Source organism: Leucopleurus acutus, assembly GCF_964270905.1.
Source record: "Leucopleurus acutus genome assembly, chromosome: 14".
Lineage (NCBI taxonomy): Eukaryota > Metazoa > Chordata > Mammalia > Artiodactyla > Delphinidae > Leucopleurus > Leucopleurus acutus.
Genome location: NC_139156.1, coordinates 66282366 through 66289759, shown reverse-complemented (window position 1 = coordinate 66289759; position 7394 = coordinate 66282366).

Below are 7394 nucleotides of genomic sequence, written 5' to 3'. Positions count from 1 at the left end.
CTTTCATTGTTATTTTCCATCTACTCTGATAAAAGGAAAACCAAGGTTCACAATGGGTATTTAAAAATAAATTGTGATGAACAGGATTTGGTTTCTAATGCACACTCAGACCATAAAGGGATGCAGCAAGTAATGTACGTGACTTGGTGAATGGCAAATGGATTCCGAATCTCAGCCCTAAATTGCTTCAAGGCCTAGGGCCAGTGGGATAGCACTAATTTGCAAATGCTCTGTAATGTATTAAAATATATACCATTATGTTTTAGAAAAGAACATCTAAGGCTTTATTTAGTCATAAATACCAGTATGGGATTCACAAAATGATTTTTTGATTTAGTTTCTATGTCCTCATGATTTCTAAAAGGTCATTTATCTTAACAATGCAGTTTCATCTTTTATTTTTTTAAAATAAGGTCTATAAGTGAAACTTGAGCTGAACTTTAAAGTTACAAGAAGTAGTGATATCTTTTATGATCCCAATAACTTATTTGCCATAATAAAGCCATTACTAATCATACTAAGTATTCTCTTCTTTATAATATAGATTTTTCTTCAGTGGAACCATACCTCATAAATTAAGGTTATTTCATAAATCCTATGTTGAATTGTTTATTTTTATTATTCATTCTATTATTTTTTATAAATAATTCATGTGTTTACTCCTTTTTATTTTGAACATGCTTCCATTTTGTCTGAATTTTTAATTACAATGTAAAAATCCAGTAATGAATTTTTACAAGCTATCTTAAAGTGATGAGTACATTTTATTTTCTGTAGTGATTGAGAATATAAATTCTTATGCCTGGGTTAAACTCTATGTTGTATAAATTACTGGCTATGAGACTTCAGGCAAGTTATTCACTCTGAGTCATAATTTCTTAATCTGTAAACTGAGAATAATAATCATACAAAAAAAAGGTTGTGGTGGGAGAGAAGTGGATGTACAAAGTTCGGAGTTGTTAAAAAGAAGGTGGAAGTAGAAAGTATAATGCTTGGGTGAAAGGAGTACAGTAACATTAACACAGATAGGAGAGGATTTAGGGAAATATATTCCATCCTAAATACGCAATCCACAGGGCAACATGAAACCCTCTGAGAGCTTAAGCAAGAATATGACAAGATCAGATTTAAATTTGAGATGGCTAAATGTAACAACGTAACGGAAGCCATCTTATCCTCAGATTACAGAACATGACATAGGATAGTATAATAACATAAGGATCTAAGTAGAAGATGATGCAAAGCATAATAAGGCAATGGTGAAGGGAATAGGCAAGCCAATGGTTAAGAAGGAACAGAAATAGAACTTGAGACTTAAAGATAAGGGTGATGAGAGAAAATGGGCAGTTGAGAATCATTTTAATGAAGCCAGTTTGGGTAATTGGTTAGGTAATAATGATGTCAGGAAGACTTGTAACATAAAAGTATAATTAAGGTCTTTGGAGTCAGAAAACATGGGCATAACATGTTACTGTACAATTTAAAAGACTGTATTTCCTCGGGCAAGTTCCTAGGAGTAGATGACATTAAAGAGAAAGTCTATAGAAGAAACAACACATTGCTACAAACATGGTAGTTAATGAAAAATCTTAATATACCTTTTCATTAAATTTGAAAAGAGATGCATGCTAATATTTAAGGGAATAAGAAAAAAGAAATACCATGTTTTGGGGAAAAAAGAGCAGTTTGATCCTCGGTATTTTAAATTTGAATAATTTGTCTAAAAGCCATGCAGACATGATGAGTGAATTGGAAAATAAATGACAAGAAACTCAGAAAAAATGATGTCCTGAAGTTATATTCATTTGGGAGTCATAAAAGCTTTGAAGTAAGATGGAATCATTGGTTTGCATTTATTCAAAAATAGCTTGAAAAAAAACATGATCTCAAGAATCTTAAAATAAAGTTGAATCATTACCTTAGGACTAACTAATTAAGCCAATATATAAATAATCTAATCAGGACAATGCAAAAAATTACCCTCAACAGTTTTTATGTCTCCCAGGTCTTCCTAAAGAAGAAAAGAGGTGATAGATGGTGAACAACTGGAATTACAGAGAAAGGAGACTGGGGCACTAAGAAGCTCCTAATTATTATCCAGGGAAGATACATCTTTGTTCAAATATTTCACTTGTGTCAGGCAGGCGTATCTCTATTGTAGTGATAAATGTAACAGATTATACTTAGCTGGTGGCGTTGAACATTAAAATGAAAACTAATCCTTCTATTCTTTATGTTGGCTCACTGAGGAACCTGCCAATTAAATTTTCATCTGCCATCTATGTTATCTACAGGGAGAGAATTCACTGGCTAGAGAAGTCTAGCATCCACCCCTCCTTTGGAATTTATAATTCTCATGTAAAATTAATATATTGATATTCTAGTCTTTGCATTTTAGTCTCTGTGAGACAAGTTAGTAAGTCTTCCCTTCAGCAAAGAAAGATCCTCACTGGAGTGATGACAAATCAGGTTTTTTAGCCTTCAAACTGCATGCCCTGAGGTTGAACTATGGTAAATCCACCCAGGAACTGCTACCCTGTGGGTTTTTCTTTAGAAGCCAGCCAACAGTCTTAACCAGGCATCAGCAGAACATGATCCACATCTTTTACAATTAATCTTTTACAGGGTTCTTATGAGATTTTCAAGATTTTAAGAGCTTGATGAGATATGTTAATTTCCTATGCAAATGACTGTATAGGTTAGTTCAAACATCTGGTGTTTGCATCTGTAATTCTATTAGTGGTAGCACTATTTAGTTCATACTGGAAGAAAACTGTTATTTATCGTTACTGATATCACAGAATGATTGACAAATATTTTACAGCCCAGGTATAAACACAAACCAGCAGATCAAATATCCCTAAGTAAAGATGTGCAGTATATGAGCAACCACAGACATGAATTCAGAATGACACACACTGAAAATATCACATAGCGTTTAAGCATATTATCATTATGACCATACTACTAATTTATGTATTTTCATTACAGTTTTACCATTGCTTACACTTTTATATCCTTGGATAAAATTTGGAAATTCAATAATAAAAATGGAGGTGCAAAATATATTGATAATTTGATGAATACATTTGTAAATTTAAGATATTCACAAATAATGTTTCCTCTAAGAAACAGATTCAGAACTGCTAAAAGATCTTAGAGTAGGGAGATCTCTAAGTTTCCTGTAGAAGGAGAAGAGCTTGAAATGGTCTTCTCCTTCTACAGGAAATTAGGAGGGAGGGGAAGTGAATAGAGTTTTAAGAACAAGAATGTGTTCAAAAGAGGCCAAATAAGATGAGAATTTAAGTACAACAGTGCAGCAACTTAGAAGCTTTATGTCACTGCTGATTTTAATTATGGTGATGTTGCTGTAAATGTATGCAGAAAGTGAGCATAACTAACAAACATTGGGGGAAAAAGCATGGCTTTTGCTCTCAAGGGGTTCCAATCACCTGGGACCAATTCTCCTCTCTTTATGACAGTTATCAAAGCTGGTATGTGGTTAGTCATATCTAATAAAATAATCAGTGCCTTTAGAAATAGGAGAAACTTATGTCCAGTTTATTTATTAAAAAAATAAGTAAAAAGATAAGTAAAAAAGAAATTGGATGAAAACAGCTTGGAGAAAAATAGTACAATATATTTGGAAACCCTTACCTTATATAGACAAAACTGTGTTTACTGCTATGGAGGAGGATTAAAATAAAACATTTGGCGAAGTTTCTTATCTTTTGCTAAGAATAAGTATGGACTGGCAAAAGTCCACTATTCTCCCAATAGATTCAGAGCTCGCAAAATGTTTTAGTGTTCATTTAGAAATGCTTTTCATTATATGAATATAATACGAGCCTGATGAAGATTGTCCTAAGATTTAAAAAAAAATGTTAGCACTTGTGTCAAGAATGAAAATATTATTATGTTTTTAAAGCAGAAACTGATCTTAAATCAGTTCATGACTCTTTCCACTAGAAATGTTTCTGTATGGGCAATACAACTCTATGCTTTTATATCCTAGAATTTAATACTTATTTTAAGCTTGTTACATTTTGTCTCTCCTATCACATTTATATAATTTTGTTCTTATTTGATTATTTATTCTGAAACCTATATTAATTAGAACCATCTGATAATGAACCAAGTGGGTTAGAGTTTTATAACTCTGTGTCGTTCTATGTATATGGATTTGCTTAGACATATTCAGCATTTCTCTATCGTTAACATACAAATATTTTGTGTTTATCTTTAAAATGGGATATATTATAAATTACCTGGATATTTAAAAAGAGAATCAGACCAACGATAAATGGCTGATACCAGGATTGGGGTAGGGAAAATACAAAATGAGCCAATAGTATTTAGTATTTCCAGATAGTAAGAAGAGGTAAGTAGTACTAAAAAAAAAAAGATGGGTCATGTCAAGGGTCACAGGAACCACTCTGAAAGAACTCCCAATGGCCAAAACTAGAACAATCTGAGCAACAAAATAAACAGCACGTTGTTGATTTACAGTCCAAAGTATAAAATAAATATTTGTGTGCCTACAATGACATAAAGAATTCAACCAATTAATCAATGGGGAAGAATAGATAAATCTTTCTTCAAGAAGAACTCAAAGTAACATGTAGAGAAACCCCCTCCTCCTGAGGTTTAATATAATTTTTCCCCTTGAATATAGGCTAGACTTAATTACTCACTTTGAAAGAACAGAGTGTAAAAAGGGAAAAATAGTGACTTTAGAAGAGAAACCTGGCAAACACTGTCTTAACTAAGTGATCAAGGTTAACATCACCAGTAATAAGTTATATTGATATCATGTTCTTCTAATACATGTGATGAGAAGGGCTCATCATTTCTGTGGTAATTTTTCTCCAAAATCTGTAACCCTAGTATATTAAGAATGCAGACGTAAGTTGAAGAACATTCTATAAAATATCTATTCAGTACTCAAACTTGCAAAGTCATAAAAAACAGGAAAAGACTGAGAAACTGCAATAGAACCAAAGAGACTGGGATACTAAATGCAATGCGGCATCCTATATTGGACACTGGAACAGAAAAAAAAAAAGGCATTAGAGGATAAATTGGTGGAAAAATTGTAGACATCTGCACAAAGTCAGTAGTTAATGATGTACAAATGCTAATTTCTTAATTTTGTTGCGTATGCTGTAGTTATATAAGATGTTAATATACGAGGCGACTGAGTGAAGGGTATATGGAAATTCTCTTCATTATCTTTGCCACTTTTCTCTTAGTCTGAAAATTTTCCAAAAAGAAAACAAAAAATATAGAACCAGAAATTGAACCCATATCCATTGGCTTCTGCTCCTATATTCTGTCAAACCAGGTTGAATTTATTAAAATATATAACATGAAAAAACATATTAAAAATACATGCCTATTTTCAGCTTGACTCTGAGTTTATAAAGCAACCTCAGAAGCGCTGTTCTTATTGGCGTAAATGGTCCCGGGTGTAACAAAACACACTCTTTGGTTACAACCTAAATCTCCTAACATTTTCATACCAAATTTAAGCTTTTCACAAACACTACTGAATAACAGTGAAAGGATATCTGCAGAAAATCTTTGAAAAATTCTATTTCAGTGCCCCTTTTCCCTTTTATATCACACATTTTGAATGATGATAGCTTATTTATGTGATGAAAAAGCACTTTATTTACATTGCCTAAATAATAATGCCATAACCTTATGAATAAATGAAGTTTAGATACTCATTTGGCAGATACTGGAATTGGCTTATCCAGAGAACATGATCTGGTAGTAACTGAGGGCATGAGTAGAATATGTGGCTTTCAGTTGTAGCTGATAGACAAGACCTGGCTACGCTGATTAAGTCACTAGTAACATATTTTGGAAGCACAGAGACTTAGTAAAATGATATAGTGTCCTATTAATCAGTGAAAGATACACAAATTGAACAATACACATTACAAGGAGACTGCAGAGTCACCATAAAAGGACCCAAACCATAATTAATATTGTATATTAATTAATTCAAACTCTTATAAACATTACTTGATACTATGGAAATTTGAAGGTATCAGTCACATTGTTTTTAATTACTTAAAAATTTTCAGAAAAGAGCTGAAACAATTTCAGATATAGAAATTTTAGGGCTATTTATCATACTGACAGAAGTTAAACAGTGTTTCTACCCAACATTTTTTATGAAAGGAAAGGACACGAAAAGCCTATTATCTTTATGTATAAAAGTATTTTTTCTTTGTTTCTAAACTTAGGATGAGCATCAAGAAGTTAGGTTATATAAACCTATTAAGTGGGTAACGTTTTTTTGGTACACATCATTATCTTTTGCTATAAGATTCACAGCTGTTTTTTCAATCTGCATTCAGCAATAATCTCAGACCATTTTTCAGATGGGAAAAGCCACTGGATAAAGATACTATCTAGATTGTGATCTAGAAATGTAAAGAAATGATGTAAATTTTCACATTAATTAAACAAAAGTGGGTATAGTAATTGTCTTTGCATATTACTAAAAATAAAAATACTGAACAACTTTTAATGAAAAAAGAAAAACACTATTTTTTTTTTATGTTAGAGCTTTGTCAGTATTTGTCTGGGATACCTGACATTTAGGCTTTTCTATCAGTTTCCTCCACACATTCTTTAATTCTGTCTCTGACATCCTATTAAACTGGTCCAGCTTTACCTTTATCCTAACACTCTTAGCTCCATAAACTATATCTTACCATAAATATTTTTAAGCTATTGTTGTTTGCTTAGCTGGCTTAGCTATCCAACAATTAATGGGCATCCTAGAATACAAAACAAGATCTTTTGACTTATCTTCAAATCTCTAGGCAAAATAGTACCTAAATGGTTTAGGACAGATGGTTGTTTTATTTCTCAAATAATCCTCATTTTCACATTTTTGATTATTTAACACATATTATGAACTGCCAAGAATAGTCATCTTTCATGACCGAAACAAATTCTAGCATAACATAATTAAAAATTTAAGAACCATTCTGGACTGTCTCAGTAGTATTTGAAAATAGCTATTTTCCATTATTTCCATTGTTGTTAATTACAATTTTGAGTCAAAAATTTTTAACTTTGAGTTTTTAGTCATGAGAAATCTGTTTGCATAGTTCAAGTTATTCACACTCCAAGTTACTATACCCAAAGATATCCATAGTTCAAGTTACTAAGATAACTGAATTAGGGCATGGGAATTAGTTCAGTAATCACCAAAAGGCAAAACTAAGTATCCTGGTTTCTACTATGTAATTTGAGCATATAAAAATCCATAAGGAACTAAGAAGTCAAATTTTTATGGGCCTAGGTATTCCATTTCCTGTAGATATTTTTTAACAAATATTCAGAATTTAGAATCCCCTCTTCCCCCTTCA